General features: G+C 37.6%; 1 pseudogene across 1 annotated transcript; it reads left to right on the forward strand.

The window, feature by feature from the left end:
* Positions 1-261: 261 nt before the first annotated feature.
* On the forward strand, positions 262-22,303 carry LOC148727604 (uncharacterized; annotated as a pseudogene). The gene is made up of 27 exons (XR_015990148.1): positions 262-2,801; positions 3,952-4,213; positions 5,222-5,443; positions 6,542-6,646; positions 6,761-6,910; positions 8,516-8,736; positions 9,198-9,301; positions 10,162-10,245; positions 11,156-11,407; positions 12,342-12,498; positions 13,018-13,128; positions 13,652-13,832; positions 13,972-14,007; positions 14,477-14,531; positions 14,963-15,167; positions 15,584-15,654; positions 16,132-16,284; positions 16,382-16,549; positions 16,991-17,089; positions 17,508-17,578; positions 17,669-17,729; positions 18,196-18,285; positions 18,766-18,878; positions 19,276-19,359; positions 20,798-20,906; positions 21,067-21,122; positions 21,761-22,303. The product of XR_015990148.1 is annotated as an uncharacterized LOC148727604 (transcript).
* The last annotated feature ends 54 nt before the right edge of the window (positions 22,304-22,357 follow it).

Consider the following 22,357-nt stretch of genomic DNA (forward strand, 5'->3'; position numbering starts at 1 on the left):
GAAACTATGCTCAGCCTTGTGTTACTTTACATGTAGGTATTATCCAAAATTAGTCATACATTCAAACCAAATCAAGCTCCCCATTGCTTCTAGTGTAGATTACATCATTTCCTGAATGTCTTGGCCCTTCTGTGAAGTTTTGTCATCGTGTGCTGGTACACAAAGTGCCAAAAATATTCATATGAAATGCTTCCCTGGAGTTAATCTCACATCACTTGCCTTGGAAAAGACAATCAATGTACAAACTTCAGAACTCAATTCCACTTTGTCATGTAAACTAAATTGACTGAATCTATCAGGCCACTTTGGGAGATGATGCTGAGGTCTTTTTAGTTTTTTAAAATCCTTAGGTTACATGTACAACCTTTGTTGTCAAAATGAGACTTGTAACAAAGTTTGGTCATTGACCCTCGTCATGAAAATGAACATTTCAGGACTTTTGTATGCTAGTTATCTTGTTTAATTGATGAACAGGAGCAATATTGAAAACTAACTAACTATAATCAGAAGTTAGCTCTTCTTATAGGAACTCAATACGACAACAGACACTAAAAAGCAGCTATATTTCAGAAGGCACACATGTATGAATTACAGATTTATTTTTGTCAATACGTCTGTTGAAATCAAAGAAATGTTGTGCTTTTTTGGCATTAACTTCCTCCAAAACAGCTGTGAAAGGTAAAAAATTATTGCCCTAATTGAGTGATTGAGTTCTTACCATTGCTGTATAGAATCTGTTGGACTATGGGTATTGCTCCAGTGATCACAACATTCACAAACTGATTTCCTTAAAAATTTATTCAACTTTTTACTTTGTTAAACAAACACTGTGAGAACTAAAATAAAAGTATAAACGAATTACAAATGAGATCGTGTAAATAACTAGATAAATACATTTCATGCGACTCAAAAGTTACAAGACAAAGGAAAAATAACAATTAACAATTAACGGTACAACGATGTCGTTAGCAACATTCGCTTTAACTAAATTTTACGTTTTAACATAGTTCGCAACACGAGAATTCACAATTAAAGAAAGAAGGATACAAATTACTTAATTAAATAAACTAAAAGGCGGAAAAGTATTTACCTTGGTGCCGCTATCACTAGAACAATGAAAAAAGGTTTGAGCACGGCGGCTAAAACTTCGCTTTCAGTTGAAAGATCTTGCGTCAACTGATGACAAAAGAAAACGTAACCTTTATACAGCGTGCGGGCTGTGAATGTTTATGACTTTTTTTGTCCCTTCCTCTCCAAGCATCCGAATATAAAAAAGAGACTTGAAGAAACCTCAGAATTTTTTTTATTCCTTTTCTTTGATAATCAATCTCAAAATGACTTTTGTCTCCTACACGAAATATAGTTTCTAGTTGTGTGATAATGGGAAACAATACACCTGTATACCTTCTCAGAACATCCCAGATCATTTTGGTGAACCAACAATACTGACTTTAGTAGTAGTAAAATACTAATGAACAACTTCTTTAAAATGGTTGAAAAATATTAATTTTGTTTGTAAGAGTTCATACTTATCCTTCATTAGAAGTAATGTGAAAATTAAAATGATTACTGACTAATATACAATTCTATGGATTTTTGTTTAGTGAGTACGTTGTTCAGCGACACATTATCTATTCAGAATGGTAAATATCTCAAGTTTATTCCTTCACTGGACCAACTTGGCAAGACAATTTATTTGATTATTGTTCAGCTCATATCTAAGGGTCAGTTTGACCAGGCTTTTTGTCATGCTAATGACTTGCTCAAGTTCATTCAAGTGGTCAAGTCCTGGAAAAACTATGATGGTGGAAAAATGGAGAAGGGGCTCTCTTCACCCTCTCTTCGAACATCTGATGCTTTGTTTCAAGGAGCAGGAAAATTAGAAGAAGTGAAAGTAACTTTGACAGAAAGAGCATCTCATTTGTGTGTTGTTTTAGACTGGAGAAAGTTGTCCTTACTTTTCCAAGTGGAAGCTGTCACATATTCTTCATTGAAATCACTTATGGATAAAACTCTTAAATGTGGAACAAAATATCAGCTTGACTGTGGACAAAAGAATGTTGATTTTAAGCATCTGGCAAAATTTCTTTGAATCTGTTTTTAACAAGCTCATGGTGAAGTTTGAACAATTGATAACTGGTGGTATAGACTCAATCTTGTTTGTTGCTGAACTGGGATTTCACTTTGGCAGGAGTTGCAACAAAGCTGAAATGTCAATGCAAGGCTTGGACGTTTTTGACAAACTTTTGAAAATTTCAAGAAATGTCAACCATACCAAGAATGGACACTCAAAGCTTCCAACACCACTTCAAGTTTGTTGTTGCATTTGTTTCGTCAGCAAGGCTACAATTTTATTGAACTGCTCCTCAAATCCAGTATTAGAACACTTGATTCTCTTCAAGAAATGATATTGGAAGGAAGCAGACTGCTTTCACAACTATTGCAATTCAAGGGTTTGTCGTGAACAATGTTGAAAATTGTTTCTGATTCCTTAGAGTATTTCAGAGTTACGGTACAAAATTTTTCTACCAAGGAACGAAAAGAAATACATGCCTCTCATGGAGAATTTGTCAAGATGCGGTGCAGCTGCTCAAGTTGTATGAGAGAATTCTGTCTCTCCAGTGTGAACACATCAAGCACGCTCTGCACAAAGCTAATGGTGACAATTTGATTGCACAGTGTACCCAACAGTTGCAAAAGACCACAGCAAGACAACTGACTGTCTTGAACTTTGTGGTTTCTTCTTATCAAGATCAGGTGAAAAGTGACAAGAATGCAAAAGAATGTGACAGGAATTCAAGGTTGGGTCCAAATATTTATTTTAAAAGCACTATACTTATGGTGTATTATGTGGTTCAGTTTTATCCTACAATCAGCATCAAAATTAGTTGCCACATCATGTTTAAGGAGTTCTATTTATTTTTAGAATAACATGACAGTTTGTACCACACTCTAAATCACTGACAAGACCCCCCTCCCCCCCCCACCTATTCAATGTTGCCTGTACATGTGTGTACAGGGATGTAGATAATAGCTGGAAGCCAGGAAAATTACCTGGCTGTGAATGTGATTTTTCTGGCTGTAAAGCACTACTTTCTCCAAAATGTTTTTAAATGTTGTCAGAGGGTTGTTATTTATTTATTTTGTTTGTTTACACCTTCATTGCTGTCTTACCTGAACTGAAAGGATTGTAAACACTCCATTTAGTGCAATGATCGCATCATTCATATCACATCGTCCATTTTTCAGGCTCAATGGCCAGCGGTATTTGTAATTGATGTATGTGAAATAATGAATGCCCTTGATTTTGCCCCCAAAATCAAGAAAAATGCATCTCAGAGAGTACGCATTTTCAAAATTTCGCAGGGGAGCATGCCCCTAGAACCCCCTTGGTATAGCGTGCCAAAGGCATGGTAGAGTGGGCCTTCAGCCCAAATATACCCACCTATCATTGCTAGATTCCCGCCTGTTAAAAACTTAAGCTAGTCATCTCTGGTGTAGCTAAAAGTTCATGGAATCACAATACAACATTGTCTTGAGGGGAAGGAGGGGAACAGGTTAACTTAACAGGGGCAAAAGAGATGAAATTTAAGTAGTAGGGTGTTGAAAAGGTCAATTTGTGGACAGTTTTTTCGCTGATTGTAGGTTCAAACTATCCCATGTTTTACAAGTGTATTAGCATACATGTACATTGACATGCCCAAAACAAAAGGAAATTAAATTTGAAACAATGATGAAACTGAATTACAACAAATGAGCAATCATTTTGGTAATAAATTTGAGTGGAGATAAATGGATGGTCTCCATTGTCAAATAGAACTCCTTATCTTGTGGAAGGAAAGTATTATACTGTTTGTTACCAGTCAGTTCGTGAGAGGTGATGGGTGAAGTACAACTGTATGTTGTCATTCAAAGTGCAGTTTTTGATTCACAGTTTTGTTTTCTTCACAGAATTTGCATTCTGAGGGAATGTGTTACAGTTGCACAGCAAGCAAGCAAAGTTATTCACGATGCTCTTGAATACCCTGATATTCCTTTATCTCTTGATGAGCTGCGATGGGTGGGTAGTACTGTTTACAATGTAGGCTGTGTTTCCTATCAAAGCGACTGTTTTGCTGACGGAGTGCCATTGCTGGCTCTTGCCTGTGATGAGTTAAAAATCTGGAGCTTTGGAGCAGAAACAGAAGAGAAAATCATTGTCCAAGCTGAAGAGGTAAAGTCTGTTCAATTGATGAATGTACTATAATTTAAAGTTTATTGAAATAATTAATAGTTCAGTTGAACTATGGTTTGACCCTCTACATGAGAGTTTTCCTTGCTGAAAATGTTACATTCAAGTATTGTTTCAAGACTGTCTTATGGGTATCAGGTGTTCTAAGCTAGAACAGGGTCCTTTCACACAGTCAACAACTGCCAGAATTCGACAAATTTCTTAATTACTGGTAGCTAAACACATGTAGAAGTAAAGAACAACCCAGCACAGGAGTATAAAGGGGTTTTGGAAAAAATTTAAGGGAAACTTTGACAAAAAGTTTTGTGCTGAACTTTTCAACTTACTAGCCAAGTGGCCAGTGACATCTTAGATGTTACAACAATTTTAGTTTGTTTACTAGCCAAACTGGCTATTGGAAATCAGAAACCACTAGGCAAAACTGAATTTCGACTAGTCTGTGGCTAGTTGGCTACCATTAGTGTGGAGCCCTAGAGGGGAGTAACCTTTTCATGAACTGGTATTCTTTCTAGGGGGAATCACCAACACTCCTAATCAGTTCATGATTCTGAAACTGAAATAAGCTGTGACAAGATAGGCCTTCTAGCTCATAAGGTCAATTTGCTATGGGTACAAAAATGAAGCAGGTTTGTGATGAACCAAATAGGAACAAGAGTGGGTAAGAGGGGAAAACTTATTACTCTTTCACTCCCAAGATTTCATTCATAATTCTCCTTACTGTCTGCTTCACAATTTCTATGATCCAAGTTTGAAAGAATTTGGTATTAGCTTAACTAATAATCCCTTTATCAATTGGTATTTGTCTTTATTCTCATTACTTGTCTGTTTCATATGGTGTTGATACAGTAAGGAGAAATTCTGTCTTGGTCACTCATGGGAGTTAAAGGGTGAATGTAGAATAAGTTGCTGATGACAAATCTAATTTTGGCTAACAATGACATGGTGAGTTTTGAAAATGTTTATTTGGCAATGTTTGAAAAATACTTTCAGGTGAAGCTACTCACAAAGTATGCCTTGCTAGTTGCATGACTGTCAAAGAAGAGCCGGAAGAATCAGGGATGCACTAAAGACTGCTTCAACTGTGGTCCTGGTAGCACTGAAAACAGCCTCTGATGCCCACACCCTAAAACAGCAAGTCAGACAATGGGTCTCAGTGAAACATGAGCTGGTGAAGGATCTACAGGAGGGAGAAAAACAGTCTGAGAGATGCAGGTTTGTAATAGAGTTCAAAATAAATATTAGTATTTTGATGTCGATTAACTTAAAGCTTATGAGTTTTAAGCAGATGTCAGATCATACTGTGTAAAAAAAAAGGTTACAAGAACTCCAGAAAATTGGTTTTAATTTGTTTAAACTTGATCAAATGCATGCATGTTGTTTTCATAATCAAACAGAACATACATACATGCAGCAAATATAAGGATTATTCCATGGGAAGTGCCCTCAAACGATTTCTATTCACAAGTTGCGATGCATCAGAAAAGGAAGGAGTGAGTTTTTTATGCATTGCAGCAAGTGAATAAAAAATAATCAAGCACTATCATAACATAACCATTGAAATGTGGCAGATTCCTCACCTCAATACACCAAATTCCTAGTTTTTGGCTCGTTCAAGGCTTCAAAAGGATCAGATAAAATTAATTTAAAGAGAGAAGAAAAAAATGGGGGGTGTAGCCACGAGAGTTTTTTTTTTTTTTTCTTATCAGTCCTGTCGTTCGTCTTTGTTAATTGTAATTAGTGTAAATAGTTCTCGTCTCGATAGTTCAGTTCTGTATTTATTAGTTTGTATTTTTTCGTGCTGTCAAAATGTAAATTAAGTTTGTCAGCGTTGTTTCACGTAATCGCCTTTGAGTATTGTGTAGCCTTGTTTAGTCTATTGTTTTAGCCTTTATCCGCTATATAACATCCTAGTTGTGATTTTCATTCAGTCGTTGTTATTCCGGAGTGCCGTACAGATCTTGTAAGTAGTTACGCTTTCGTTTGTATTTTCCTGTAGTTTCTCGTATTCCTTTCGTTGTATTTTAGTTCGTTGGGTTTAAGTTCGCATTGTTAATTCTGCATTTTTTCTGTGTGTTATGTACAAGTGAATCGTCGAGATTAAAAAAAGGTACGTATTTCAAACTGTAACGGAGTGTCAGTTACAGGGGGAATTCTAATATTTTTAAGGTTGACTCTGGAGAGATAAGGGATAGTGATAAAAAAAGACAAAATGATATAATCATTATGGTGTTGAAGAATTACATAATTAAAGTAAGATTGAGTAAATTGGAAACTGTCTGAAGAAATTTCTTGGTTCTTTTTTCTTCTCAGAACCCTATGCAGTGCATTTGCAGAGCAAGAAGATGCAAAAGATGTAGAAGGAAGCCAGCTCTGTTTTGTTTTGCAGGAAGAGCTTGCTTGTTACAAGACCAAAAGGTGACAAAAGACTTTCGTTTACATTCTGACTTCTTCTTATGGTTTGCTCTTTCATAAGTGAAGTACAACTGTACCTGCCAAAATGTTTGATTGAATTGTTCCAAACTTTTTCAGCTATGACACAGCAGTAGAGCAAATTACTGTCATCAAACAGTTGAGAGAGCGGTACGTTGTTCACAAAGATGAGTTTCACTATGCATCAGCTGCATTAGAACTTGCTATAGCCCTGCATAGCTTAGGAGAGGTAGACCTTGAAGAAGAGAGGTAAGTGTCTTATCCTGTATAGGTTTAATGGTTACCAGCTGACATATAGGCCAGGGCTGTTGCTAACTGTCAGCTGCTGGTGAAATTTGCAAGAAGAAAAGTGGAAGTCGGCAGCTGGATTTTTGGCCAGCAATCACCTGGTAAAGCACAACCGGCCATTCCAAGGTTACACACTTACAATTACGTATGATGCACGATCCTTGCAGTAGATAGGGCTATTTAAGCAATAGTGAAAATCAGACCTGAAAAAAAAATCAGGCCTGTATGGGATTGGAACCACTGACCTCTGCGATACTAGTGCAGCGCTCTACCAATTGAGCTAACAAGCCAACTGGGAGCAGGCCGTTAAGTTAATTCGTAATAAACCCGTGAAAGTGATAAATTAGATACAATGAAATATATGAAGTTCATATATTTTGAACTGCGGTATTAGATACGTATGATGCACGATCCTTGAAGCTATGCTCGAAGTAGATAGCGCTATTTAAGCAATAGCGCTACAGTGTATTAAAGCAATAGCGCTATCTACTGCAAGGATTGTGCATCATACGTATCTAATTACCGCAGTTCAAAATATATGAACTTCATATATTTCATTGTACACTTACAATTGTTCACCGCCTTTGAGCCACCTCACTTGAAATTTCAGCCAGTAGCCTAACTTCTTAGCTACCAGCCTGAAAGGCCTAGTGCTGTTGGACAGGATGTTAGTCCATGGCAGGCAGGGCTCCAATTTAATTTTTGGATCACTAACCCTTCGGGTTAGTAGACATCTTTTTACTAACCAAATAATAAAGTTTGGTATCCAAGCTCACAAGTTACGATATCTCAAATATTGAACATTTTGATAATAACAACTAGCACAAATTAAAGAGTAGCTGAAATTGCATGGTGACCTCAAAAACATAGACAATTATCCATTTATTTTATTTCTTCTTGTTTACCATGATTAGTCAAGAACAGTACATCTACAGCACATTCTCTAAAAAGAGTTGAAGTTGACTTAACAACTTGAGTATTCCAAGTATTCCTCTGAGAGTCGGGCCTACGTGCTCTTTGCCCTGAGGTCTACTGATGTTTAAATATGTTAAAAAATTTTACTCACCATGTCGGGTTGGTTGGACAAATTTTTAGTAACCAAACGTTGAAAATTACTAACCATTGGTTAATGGGTTACCATTAATTTCGAGCCCTTGCTTGTAAATCCACAGCATTTAAGTTGCTATTACCAATCCATACTCATGGTTGGAAAGGGCCAGTATGAAACTAGAGTGGGTTGCCTGAGAACAAAACACAGTGGCCTTGGTTAGGACTCCAAAACAGTCCTCTTAAATTGGAGTTCAGCATGGTAACCATGGATTGACCAAGTCTCCTATTAATTGTGAAGAATTTTTATCATCTTCTTATTGAAAGGACAAAGTTGGTCATTCAAACTGTCAGTTACTTTTATTAAAATGAATCTTTACTCAGCAGACACCTTGATGGGCAGGGACAAAAAAAAATTTGATCCCTTTCAAGTACATCAAATCTGCATCAGAAGAAACCTAGACCTGCGTTGAGCAGACACTGCAGGGCTCGACACTAATAGTAGCTGAGTTTCTGTAGATCTGCACCGCAGTACTGTCAAGAAGCTGAGGAGACTCTAGAGCAGTTATTGGACTCAACAGATAGTCAGGATGAGGAGAAAAACATGCATTCACTTTTGCTGGATAGACTTGGTGCTGCATATTTATGGCAGGCTTTGCTTGAGCACAAAGATGCAGTAAATGAGAGAGCAACTTCAGCAAGGCCAGAGCTTTCTGACAGTTATGAAGGAGAAGAGGAAAGTACTGGAAACTTTTTTGATTAAGATCTGATCTGACAATTTGATGACCCACCCAGGTCTCAAATTTGGATTTCTTGAGGTCGTGCTGGCTGCAGGCTATCTGTTAGGCCACTGAGTGTGCCTCCAACAAAGAGACGCACTGGGGCAAGAAGTTGATTTCAGTTAACTTGAAGTCTAGAGTGAACATTACTTATACAGATTTTATATTGTTCCTTGTTCAACACATTTTCAGGAACAAATTGTTGTCTTTGATGAAATGTCATGTGCCTGTTTTACAATAGACATGAATTTTGTAGTCAGTTTTTCTACAACAACAACATACTGTACCTGTACGTGTACATGGAGGACCGTGCAGAAGGGAAAGGGGCCCTGACATTGCACCTCTGGTGCATCCCCAAAAGCACCTCATTCCCTCAAAATATCAGACTGTCAAATGAAATGTTGGTGTAACTTTTCAGATAGAAGATATCTGCCTGGAGCAACCATTTATGGAATCACTTTGTGCAGCTTTGGAAATGTGGACGTCACTAAGGACCAAATCACTGCAACAAGACACCAGTGGAAAGGTAAATGTTTCCTGGAAAAAGCATTTTAGGGCTATGTAACATATTTTTTTACTTTAATTTCCAAAACATTAATATTTTTTCACTGGCAGTGAGAATTCTTTATTTGAAAACAAGTGAAACTGTAAAATTCCAAGAACAGTTTTCTTTCATGGGGAATTTGTTGTGAGAACTAAATAGGTATCAGCTTTTGATACTTTCAGATATTTTACGATAGGTACTTAAACAATTTGAAAGATTTGCCATTAAAGATTTATGGATTACTAAAATTTAAATGCTGTGCTAAGTCTGCACTCAAACAGAGTGCCCACCCAGCCCGAGGTTATCCTGGTTTCCATTGAATTCACCCTTTAAATCCCAAGACCTAATCACTAATTCTCCCCTCTAGCTGCTACACATTTCCTTGTAAATAAGTTATAAGAATTTGGTGTTAGATCAAGAGAACAACTTCTACATGATAAGTTCAAGTATTCTCATTACCTGTTGAATCATGTATGGGCTTTAAAGGGAGAAGATACATGTTTAAATCATTTCTGGGAGTTAAAGGGCTAAGCAACTAGGCGTATTACTACTCCCCCAAGATGGGATGCTAGTCCATTGCAAGGTTATCCCCTTCCCCCAGCATTTCATCACTTGGCAGGCTTTTCATCTGTACTCCTGGTTACAGAGAGGCACGTGATAGAAAAGAAAGCTGTGTTTTGCCCAAGTGGACACAGCAAAATGACCCAGCCAGTTCTCAAACCCAGACCTCTTGACCCGCAGTGCAGCATACTAACCATTGGGTTACTGCATCTCCCACTGTATACAATACATTTAATCTTGCATGAATGTTATTCTCACTGAATTTTTTTTTTATGTTCTAGGTTGACCTGGACCGTCTTATTAATCCTGAAGAGACATATCATTACTTGCTTATCACCGCTGAAATGTTTGGGCTTTTAAAACAGGTGAAACCTGCTACGTACTTTCATTGGTGACGATTTGGATTTCCCACAGGCAATTAACTGTTCATGCAGTCCTGTCACAACATGACCATGGCAATGGAAATGTTAAAAAAAATGTTTCGGTACAAGAAATGACAGCAGTTTTAAGAGATTTAAGTATTTGAAGGAAAAGGCTATCACTCAACAGAAAAGAATGATTTTCTCCAGTCAGGTCTTTTTTATCTCGACTGGTAAATTTTATACAGTGAGGATCCTTCCCTTTGTTATCAGTGGTGTAATGAATAATGTAGGTTCTGCATTGTTGGAGGTTATTACAAGATAATTTGGTTGTATCAACTAGGTTAATAAATATTAATTGGCCGCAGCAAAGAATTTCTAAAGCTGATATTCCAAAGTTAAGCCCTTTATCAGAGCAAATGGTGAAGGGTTAATACTTGAAACATCAGCTTCAGAAATTCTTTTCAGCATCCGATTGGCATGTACATTATCAACTCAGCTGATGAAACCAAATTATATGTACTTATAACTCCCCCCCCCCCCAATCTGCCCCATCTGATGCAGCACAACATATGGGTATCTTCAAAAAATTAAGCGTGTGGGAACATCTTCCATTGCACCTCTCCCTTCCCAGGATTAACTCTGCTACCCTTAGGCTTAGGCAAGTTAAGCCAATAATTTATATCCGCTTTGTAATACTGAGTGTTTTAAAAATTCTTTTATTAATAGACTTGGTTTTAAGCATAACTTAGCTGTAAGTAATTAATACACATTTTAGCCCATTACACTTTATATGTAACACTTGATATGTATTTTATCGGTGAAATAAAGACTATTTACTATTTTAATTTACAACAGTTTCCCATCAGAATCTTACCCCCTTTATTCATTCAATGAATGAATTGTTTTCTTGCAGCCCTTAAAAAAAGCTAGTGCTCTTTGCATGGCTGCCAGTATATCCCAGTCAGTTGGTACCAAAGATATGCTGGATAATGGATTGTGTGCCCTAAGTGATGCTGTTCACTCATTGTGTGACATTCTGGACTTGTCACATGCTTCAATTATTCTGTCTCGTACAAGTAACCTGGTTGATAGATTTGAGCCCTGCAGTACTTCATGGGTTCAGTTCTTGTTGGCCAAGAGTCACTATTTGCTAGTCACAGGAAAGGTATGAAAAATCAAAATCATTATTAACCCTATCACTGCTTTAACTAACTCTACTTACTGTCTGCCAAACACTTCTCGTGATGTAAGTTTGGAAAATTTGGTATTGGATTAACTAAATAATCCTCTACAATTGATTTTTTTCTTTATTCTCCTCACTTGTCTGCTTGACATTGTACTGATGTTGTAAGGAGAATTCCTGTCTTGGTCTCTGACATGGGAGTCAAAGGGTTAAACAAGCATTCATCATGCAGGCATACATGTATACGTGGTACTCTAGCTCCATGTTGGTGATTTTTCTTTGTGCTGAAGAACTTGGAATAGCTTTAGGCAAGGAAACTGTGGGCCAGCTAGCCTCTGAGAGCAGCTGGGAAATCCAATTTGTATAGTAATCACATGATTTTGAGTGCAATTTGGAATAAATAAGCACGAGTAAATTTTTTCAAAGACTAACAAAATTGCATGAGCCCATAGGGTGAGTGCAATTTGTGATCTTTGAAAACATTTACAAGTGATTATTTATTCCAATTGCACGAGAAAATCATGTGATTATGTATTAATAATATACATGAAAAAATACGAGGTAGCTTCTCATAACTACGCGGAAGAAAAGCGCATGCATCACGTGCAAAAATAATTTATTGAAATCCTGCAAGTAACATTGACCTTGACATTGACATTGACCAATTATTCTGACCAATCAGAATGCCTGGTTTGTTTCTTTCTTTGCACTGAGTTAACCCTCTTCTGTACTGAATTAACTCTCTTCTGCACTGAATTAACTGAAAACTGCGTTCATCTTAACCAATCAGAACTGAGAAATTTTTACATGTATATTATACAATATACGGTATAGGAGGAAATACCAATTAAACAGGTCTATAATAGTCAGTTTGTGATGTGTGTGTCAGTCGTGGTTTTCATTGATTAATGTTTAGTATTCGGAAGGGGAGGTCTCCCTGAAGGAAGCACTGCAGAGTGAAGTCTTCACACACAAGAGTTACAAGTCCCACCTGTTGAAAGCCAGATGGAAATCAATTTGCTGTGAATATGCAATGCTCCCACCCACAATCCACAAATTTAAGATAATAGTTGGTAAGTTCACTCTTCTTCTTTGGAAATTCCTCTTTCCAAAACTTAGATCTACTCTTCTCCACAGTTATTCAGTAACTTTTTCATAATGGAAATGGCAATTTAGCAGTGGATATTCCATAAGATGGCTCTTCTTGTCCACTGATACTAGGTCTAATTGGAATTTGGAGTGTTTGCTTTTGGAGACCCCTAGAAAGATCCTTGGAGTAAGGAAGAAAACTAACAACAAACTCAACCCACATGTGACACCAGGTCCAAGAATTGAACTAATGGGAGGCGAGTGACCTCACCACCGCCCAATCCCAGCTCCCCAATATTGATTTTTTATTTCATTGTTTTCATAAACCGTCGCCAAGTGACCTGTGAAAATTTAGGCAGACTTAGTACCAACAAAACAGTCTGTTCAACCAGATAATTTTTGATCAGTGAATCAATTCATGAGTTTGAGTAATTCCCAGGTGACAGTTATTTTTTTTAGTATTATCATTGTTGAGATCCTCTACTTGGTTCACTGACTCCTAGAATGGGCTATGGATGCACTTCATAAACTAACACAAATGGCTGAAGAAATCTTTGGTTTAGATGCGTTTTGTACTGGCAAACAGATACACAAGCAAAAGGAAAATTTGTTGGGTAAGGTGATTGAGGAATTTTTGTTTCCTTTTATTCTTGACACAATTCTGCAGAGCCCTGCTTGCAAAGTAGTGCCCCTGATTTCTATGAGCTTCTACTAGGGACAATGTGTTCTGATGACTGGGATAATACAGGGGTTTCATTAAGGGCCAGGCACCGGGCAAATTGAGCGGTTGTGAGGACGGTTTTGCCCACCTGATTTGACGGTCTGGAGGAAAGTTTATCTTATAAAGAAGTTCAGTTCAAAGAGTTTTGCCCGCCTGTGAAAACCAGTTTCCCTCCTGCAGAAAACATTAATGAAGCCCCTGATAATATATACCTAAATCATGTGGTTGGCAATACCTTGCAATCCTAATTCAGGCTTTGAGATAGAGTTGTGCTTGTAATTGGATGTGTTATTATCCTGATTAAAATATAGAGAAAAGTGCAATCAAACTGGCCTGAAACATGGGAGAGTTTTCTTCTGTTTTATTATTAAACTTTTAATCACATATTTTGGCATCTATTCCTTTTGTTTGTGCAGATTTGCTAGCCACATCAGAAAGTTCTGGCCAAAACCTTTCTAGTTTGTCAATCCTAAATGACTTGCTCTCATCCCTGTTACAAGTTGGTCAGCTGTATGCTCATCAGGGAGCTGTGAGGGAAGCTTTGAGGCAGTTTGTGGATGGTGTTGCACTAGCAAGGCAATTTTGCCTACCATACAGGTGATTTATTAATGTTTAGTAAAAGCTCTGTTAAACTTTTGGACCCACACTAGATCAGAAAGTCAAGGAGCATCAATCCAAAATTTTAGATGAGAGAATTTTGAGGATAATATTAACTGTCCTTGTCTGTTACTCTTAGACATCAAGCTGTTACCAGAACAGGAAAGAGAATAAAGTAAGATCTTAAAACTTGTTTGCTGAACATGAAGTTGTGCTGAAAATGAAGGGTTAATTTCTTTTGTTTTATTCCCCTGATGTGAATTCAACATTGAATTAATCTACTGGTAATTGGTAAATTTGCCTTGTCCAAACCAGCAAAACTGTTAATTTTCCAATTTTTTTCTTTTTTTTTTTTTTTTGCAATTACGGCAAATGTATAAACAAATTTCATTTCAACTTCTTATGTCCCCATAGAGCAAGATATCTTAGCTATAGTAAAGATGCCAAAGGGGAATTGTTTACCTCTAAAGATTAATTTGGAACTAGTTTGTAGAAGACTCATCTAGACTACAAAGGTAATGGCAAAGTTTACATCCTTTTTGTTAATTTAAGTTGAAGTTTCAACTCAAATTAATTAAAGATGACTTCACTGACAAGTGACCAGGGATATTTTCAATTGAATCCCTGTGGTTTTGTTATTTTAGGAGAATAGCAAAGGATTTTTCTAAACCTTTGGTATATATGATAACACCTTTGCTTGTGAGTACTTGTAGCTACTGTTGCATTTGATAGACTTCTATTTGTTATGTATACAAAAGAGAGAGATTTTTCGTGACCTTGTGAAAACCAGTTGGATGCTTTTACCTCTTAGACATGGCACACAACTCTCCGTGTTTACTGGTATCCCCAATTACTGTGGCACTAAGTGACTCAAAGTTTATCTGCTCCTTTATATGGGATGCAAAAACAAGGAACTAGAACCTTTGATGCCAGAACAAGGAACTAGAACATGGCTGCCAGAACAGGGGATTACAGAACAGGGAACTAGAACATGGATGCCAGAACAGGGAACTACTGTAAGACATGGGATGTCATAACAGGGAACTAGAACATGGGATGCCAGAGCAGGGAACTTAATAAATCTACAAGTAGATTTCTCTTTATTTTGTTATTTCCTTTTTGTCTGTTAGGAAAACAAAGGAGATCTGGTGAAGCTTGCAGAATGTCTTTCCTCCTTGTCACTTGATGACTCTTCAACTAATACTGCTCACCAAAAACTGGCTGCCCTGGTCAAGACTTGAAACATCATGAAGTTTTCCTTGTGTGCAACTGAGAGATACAAACACGGTCTCTTCACTCCTGAAGAAATTTCCCTATTGCAGAACATGCCTAAAGGTACATTATAGTTATTTTACAAGCAATAGCGAGCTTTCAGCTGTGTTATGCAGCCAAACCAGCTTCAAAGAAAGTGTTTAACTGTTCAACTTTCTCAGGATTGGTTTGGAGAACAATGTGACTCTTATAACAGGAGAATATTTTTCCCTAGCGAAATGTAATTATCACTAATTTAACATAATTCTTTAAACAAAATTACTTTGTTAAAAACTTTTTGTTACCAGACCACCTCATTTGACTCTTCCCAATTCTTCAGCTCATGCTACACATAGATGATTACATTTGCCATGAACTTTTAGTTCCTTTGACAAGTAGAACTGAAATTTAATTTGTTACGTTGAGCAAATAATGAATTTTGGCAATAATCCTATAGTGTGATATTGACAAGGTAAGAAATTAGAATTATTGTTTTCTAGAGTGGACTGTTTGCACTTTGGAAACCTTCACACATCCAGTAAGCAAGGACAGAGAACTGCTGATCTGCAGGGTAAGGGCTGACTGTGATCCTGCTGTGGTTAAGATTAACACAACATCTGGAGAAGCACAGAACAAGGATTGCACTGTATGTCAATGTGTTTGTAACAACTTGGTTATATTGCGGTTACTCTGTTGTTGTATTTAGGGAGAGTGGACCTCAAACCTCTACGTTGGAGGAGGTAGTAGCTTACAGTCAGTTGAGATTCTGTAGTGCAGGTGTAAGCTTTGTCCAAGGTCACCATGAGGGGTTTTTGGGTAAAACACTGAATTCTCACAATACCTCTTTATTCTAGAAGATCACTAGAAATACGTCTGAGCAAACTGTCTGGATATCTGACAAAACAGTGGGGATAACCTTAGCTTACTAGTAGATATTTTCTCATTTAACCACTAGAAAGTCTGTAAGTAATGATAACAGCACAAGAACAGGGTTGGCAAAGTAAATTAACCTAATTAACTATTGACTGAAACAATTTATTTTGTAAAGGGAGACAAGGTTGTTGTGGATCTTTCAAAGCTGTTCCAGTCTGGTGTATTGGAGGAATTTACAGACATAATGAATGACAGCATCAAAAGCATGAATATTAACAACACAACCGAGTGGTGGACACTAAGGACAAGGCTTGACAGGAGAATGAAGGTGATCAACATTTCAACTCTCACGAGCCATGAATGTGTATCCTCTCCTATGACATAACTGAAAGTCTAAATTGTAATAATTATGGTCATTTCTTTAGAACCTTTTGGAGAAACTTGAAGGTTCTTGGCTTGGATGATGGAGAGGAGTTCTTCTTGGTCAGCCTATTGATGAAGAGTATTGTGAATCAATAGCATCCTTAGCCAGAGAGTTGGAAGAGAAAGTTTCAATCCTGTGTGGATGCCGTCCAGATAATCATTTGCTTGAAGTATGTTGTGCATGAATCAATCAGAGTTTCCCGAGTTATAAGGATGGCAGATTGTATGAAAAATGTTTTGTCCATCAATCTTTGTTATGATTTGTGTGCCATCTTTGGTGCTTGACCCAAAGATGACAATTGAAGTAGCAAAACCTTGCATAGTAACCGAATGGGAACTAGGGATGGTTGAGTGGCAAGAGCACTCACCTCCCTGCTGTTCCGCAGGTTCAATTCCCAGACCTGGTGTCATATGTGGTATGTGGGTCGGTATGTCCTTGCTCCAAGGGTTTTTGTACAGGTTCCTTGGTTTTCCTCCCTCCACAAAAACCAACATTTCAACATTTCACTTTAAACCAGTGGACAAGAAGAACCACCTCATGGAATGCCCCCGGCTAAATCCCATTGTCATTATTAATATTTTTATTATTAAGTGTCCTTTGCTTGTTGTAGGTCCTCATAGATTCGTCATTTTGCTTGTCAAGAAAAGAAACTGCTGAAGCACTGATTGAAATTACTGCCATGGATGCTACCTTACCTTCTATTGAAAAAGTAAGAACAAGAAAATTTTGTTGCAATCAAAGAATTCGTAATCAAGTGTCTAGAGTAAGTTGGAATTTCACTGCTTTTGTCAAAGCAAAGGGCTAACTCTTCTCTCTAATGAAGGGCTTAAGTCAGATTTAGCAACTACTTACATTAACTAAATTGTAATTTGGTCCACTTGTGTTTCCTAGACATAGCAACCCTCTGGTTTTTTTCTTCTCAACCTGTATTGCAATAAGCTGTTGTGATTATTTTTTTTTTGATTATTTGGTGTTCGATAAAATTGCACTCTATTGGTTTATCATCGTCAGTTGCCTGACAGGAGAATGTGTTTAGTCTTAGCTACTAGAGACAAAGGGAGGTTCCTCATCCTTGGCCCTTAAGTAGTCATCTCTCATTTCATGATCTCTCACATTGCATGTTTCAGCTACTTGATGAAGTTCAGAACCTCACTGACAAGCTATTTGAAGATACAGACAAGAAAAGCTGCATAAACAGGTTCGAGGGAACATAAAGGTTAATTTTCTTTCTCACCTTCATTACTTGTACTCTCGAGAAATTATTGATGACAACAAAATTCCTTCTCAGGTCTGGAGGTCACTCTGCAGAGAACATTCCTCGTCATCCTGTAATCCTAACTCTTGGAAAAGTAAGAGCCAGCTTTTTTAGGTCTTACATTTGTTTAGTAATCAGCCATTAAATGTATTCTAGCTCTAGCTCTGAAGACCTGACAACTGAACAACCAATATGTGGGTTCTTTGTAAATAGATGTTGGTGAACTGTCAAGGAATCAAAGCTTAGCCAAACACAAGGGTGGGGGAAAAGGCATCTGTAATGGACTGACATTCCATATTAGTTTAAAAAGTGGTCATATGCAACATTAGTTTAATGGGTACTGGTTGCTCACCATTATATTCAAAGTGTTCAGACACTAAGGTAGATTTATGGGCATGCACAGATATGCTGTAATCGCAAGATGTGTGTCTAAATTGTGGTAGCAGATCTTACTTATCAACTCATTCAGTATTGGGACGTACGCTTCTACAATGTTTGAAACCAGAGTCAATTTCTGGCATATCTATAAATCAAATTGATCTGTATTTTATGATTCATAGGATATTCAGCATCTTCCATGGGAAAGCATACCGATCCTGTTTGACCATCCTGTGACAAGGGTCCCATCTCTGCAATTTCTTTTTTCCAAGGTACACATTTCATTAAGAGGTCTTTGAAAGTTTGAAGACCTGACTTGTTTCTCAAACAACTGTCATGTTTTCTCCCAGAACCATATTGATTTTTATCTCTGCTATGCTGTCAACAGTGGAAAGAAATTTATTTTAATTAATTATAACAACCCTGATGCCCACTGATTGTGTAAACCATGGTTTGGGTTAGACCTTGTGTAAAGAACTGGCTCATTTGGTTTCTGGAGCATAATTCTCCCTCACAATAATGGTTTGTAATTTTATGAAAAGAAGTTGTGATCTGATACAAAAAAATGTTTGTCATTTCATTATCTATTAGCCAAGGTAAGCATACAGGAAAAATTGTCAATTGATTGAATTGAATGAAGGTCTTTTGAAATGTGGTTGCCTACCACAACAACTTTTGTGCCAGATTCTTAGCTTTTTAATACCTTGATATTCATTGTCAGTTAATATTTTTTTCTGCATTTCTCTTGATAGTTATCGTGTCAAAGACAGTTGCCTGAGATTGATCCTGAGAAAACATTCTATGCACTCAATCCTTAGAATAACCTACCCAACACCCAGAAAATGTTTCAGAAGTGGTTTGAAAGGTACAAAACACAAGCAAACGATTGAAGCAAATGAAACAGAAGAAAGACCTGATGTTGTGTTTCTTATATATTAAACTAGGCTATACAAGTTGAGAGAGGTAACACTAATATATTATAAACTGAACAAATAGATTCAATGTTGCTGTGTGTCTGTTTAGTAATAGATCACAGATGACATCAAAATGTAGTAAGAATAAAAAAGTGGCACAGGAAGCCCAGCCAAGTGTGTCACTGATTTTGGCATTTTGGCAGCATGTAATGGTTTTAAACAATAAGAAAGCAAAATATTGTTGATGGTGACATTACTCTTGCATCTGTTTTTTAATAGATCACAAGTACAAACCAATCAAAATGCTTGTATAATCCAGCATATATGAATAATTGTTGTCACTTGCAGCGAAGATGGATGGCAAGGTATCACAGGAAAGGCTCCCACACAGGAAGAGTTCAGGAGTGCTTTAACTGACCATGACCTGTTCATGTGAGTTATTGTAAAGGCTCCAGTAAGGGGCCTATTGGCCCACACAGCCAACTAGGAGTATTACCACTCACCCCCCCCCCCCCGACAATTCGGCAGAAGCCATTTGTCCTTCTGGGTGAAGAGAGGCACTGTGAGAGTAAAGTGTTTTGCCCACAAACACGACACACTAACCCAGCCAGTACTCAAACCCAGACCTCTCAACCCAGAGTCCAGTGCACTATTCTAGGGTCTCCCATCAGCTTTGACTGTCCATGGCCTGTTCATGTGAATAACTAAAAGCACTCCAGTAGATCTCCTTTTAAATGGGCCCCCTCTGTCTAGAACATCAAGCTTCTGGTATGCCTCCTATCTCTCATCAGTCTCCACTTTACCCCTCTCTCTCTTCCCGACAAAAACTGTCATGTACTGGTGACATTTTCCTCCATTTGAGAATGTCGGCTTCCATCTTTAAACATTACAAGTTGTCTACCAAGAAATGTATACAACAGATCAGGGGGAATATAAAGAATTATAATTTGGCTCTTACAAAGTTTTTGAAAAGAAGGTTCCCCTCACACCCCTCTGATATGCATACCTCTAAAAGAAACCCTAGTTCTTAAACCCTGAAAATTTCTAAGCCTGCCATTGACAAAGTAGAAAATTTAAAAGGTTGTAGAGGTTGGATATTTGCAGAGCTGTCAGTGCTGAAATACTGAGAATCATGACTCTTAAATGTTAAATAGGTTGACTAAGATAGAGACAAAGGTACTTTGGGTTTCTTTTATACATACTTGAAATTTTGCTTGTGTGACTAATTAAGTTGGATGACCCATGTTATTATCATTCTGATATGTCTGTATCAGTTACTACCAGTAATGATTTATGTTACATTGACTGAACTATATGCAAATTACAACTGAAACAGGGGAGATGGTGTTTTTATTTATTTTAGAAGTGAAATCAGTATCTATGACCCTTTTTATATGACATTTGATGCTCTTGCGTGAGTTGCAGTTGCTTAGCTGCTAAACTGGGTCCATAATACAACTGTTACACTTATTAAGGATCATATTTACTGTAGGTGCTCTCAACCAATACATCAGTTGACATAATTATTTGTCGAGAGTCAGTTAACATTTGACCGATATGTTGGTTGACATTTGGCTGACAGTCGGTCAATGTATCGGTAAAGATATTGACCATCAACTGTCGACCAAGTCTCAACCAAGTATCGGCCAGCTGTGAACCAACCATCAACCAAGTGCCAACTGACTATCGACCAAGTGTCACCCAAGTGTTGACTGACTCTCAACTGATATATCAGTGGAGAGCACCTGCAGTAAACATGATCCCATACTTATTAGTTCTAGATGCGATAAACATTTTCAGATAAGGGTATCTACAGTAGAAAGTTTTATTGTTGTTGTTGCTTTAATCATCGCATCAATATTCTTTCTAGATATTTTGGTCATGGCACTGGGCGTGAATTTCTGCAGGGTGATGACATTCAAAGGTTGGATTGTCGAGCTGTTACTCTGCTTATGGGTTGCAGTTCAGGAAAACTACAGGTTAGTTTATACCTGACCGTGAAGGAAAAACATTATCACATAATTGTTGTTGACAAACCAACAAAAGGCAAAGGAAGTGTCCAATTGTCTGGTTCAGATGTGTAGTTGGTTGAGACTAGGCATGGGGCATATAAGTAACCACTCTATTTTAATTCATTAGGCTGGTGGAGAGTGTGAGCCAAGGGGGATGGCCTTAATCTATCTTCTGGCAGGCTGGTATGTCTTTGGCATTCATTTCTTGTGTGTTAGTTCCCTTACAAAGTCTTTTACTGACGTGCTATATTGCAGGTTTCAACAGCTTTTTGTTTAAGCAGCTGTTGATATAGTAGTGGGTAACTGTCCTTGGAAAAGGGGTCCTAAGGCAAGACTTAAACATGAGAGCCAGCTCGCAGGCTCAATAGACAGCAGTAAGAGGACTCATGGGCAGTGATAGACAGCTGATAACCAGCTTTTATTGAAACCTCCGGCTCTATTTGACAGAGCTCAACACTAACTTTTCAACTTACTAGCCAAGTGGCCAGTGACAAGTTAGATGTTATGACAATTTCAGTTTGTTTGCTAGCTACACTGGCTAGTGGAAATCGAAAAACACTGGCCAAAACTGAATTTCTACAAGTGTGTGGCTAATTGGCTACCATTAGTGTCAAGTCCTGATTTGAACCCAAATGTCAACTGCTATTGACCTTTGTCATTGGGAAACTCATATAACTTTGCTTTCCTTATAGGTTGGGCACTCCCTTTTCTTGGACCAGACCCTCAAGGAACTAGTTATTCTTCAAAGACCATAGCTCTACTCTATGGTTCACTGTATAGATATGTAGCATGTAATCTATTTATAATGTATTCACTTTCAGCCCAGCCATCGTTGGTAACTTGTGGGATGTTACTGACAAAGACATTGATCGCTTCAGTGAATTGCTGCTGAAACAGTGGCTTCAATCTGGGTCTTGTTTCTCGTTACCACAAGTACTAAGCCAGTCGCGACAAGCTTGTAAACTGAAATATCTGATAGGAGCATCTCCTGTACTTTATGGCCATCCAGCTTACACCAAGGAACAGAATGGTTAACCAAGGATTATATACTAAAATATCTCTGGTTCCAGTAAGCAATAGCAAAGTATTTACCATACTAGTGCTGATTGTGTGGCAAAGAGGACAAGCATCGTGCAGAGTGTGTTTGGAAATGGTAGTGCATACAATTTTAATGCTGATAGATCACTTAAGTGTAGACTACCATATGCAATAGGTGCTAAATCTACATGGGCTGAAAGTACCCGATCAGTTTAAGCAGAGCCAGTTTGTCATACTTTGTCCCACAATCCTGTTAAGTTGTACAAGAAAGAAACCCATTTGAAACAGAGAGGGACATTATCTTTTTTTTCCTGTTCTACTACAGCTCTTCTCTATTGCACTAATTTTTTTTTGAAATCATGCCAGTACCAACATATCCA

This window comes from Stylophora pistillata, chromosome 7, assembly GCF_964205215.1.
Source record: "Stylophora pistillata chromosome 7, jaStyPist1.2, whole genome shotgun sequence".
Lineage (NCBI taxonomy): Eukaryota > Metazoa > Cnidaria > Anthozoa > Scleractinia > Pocilloporidae > Stylophora > Stylophora pistillata.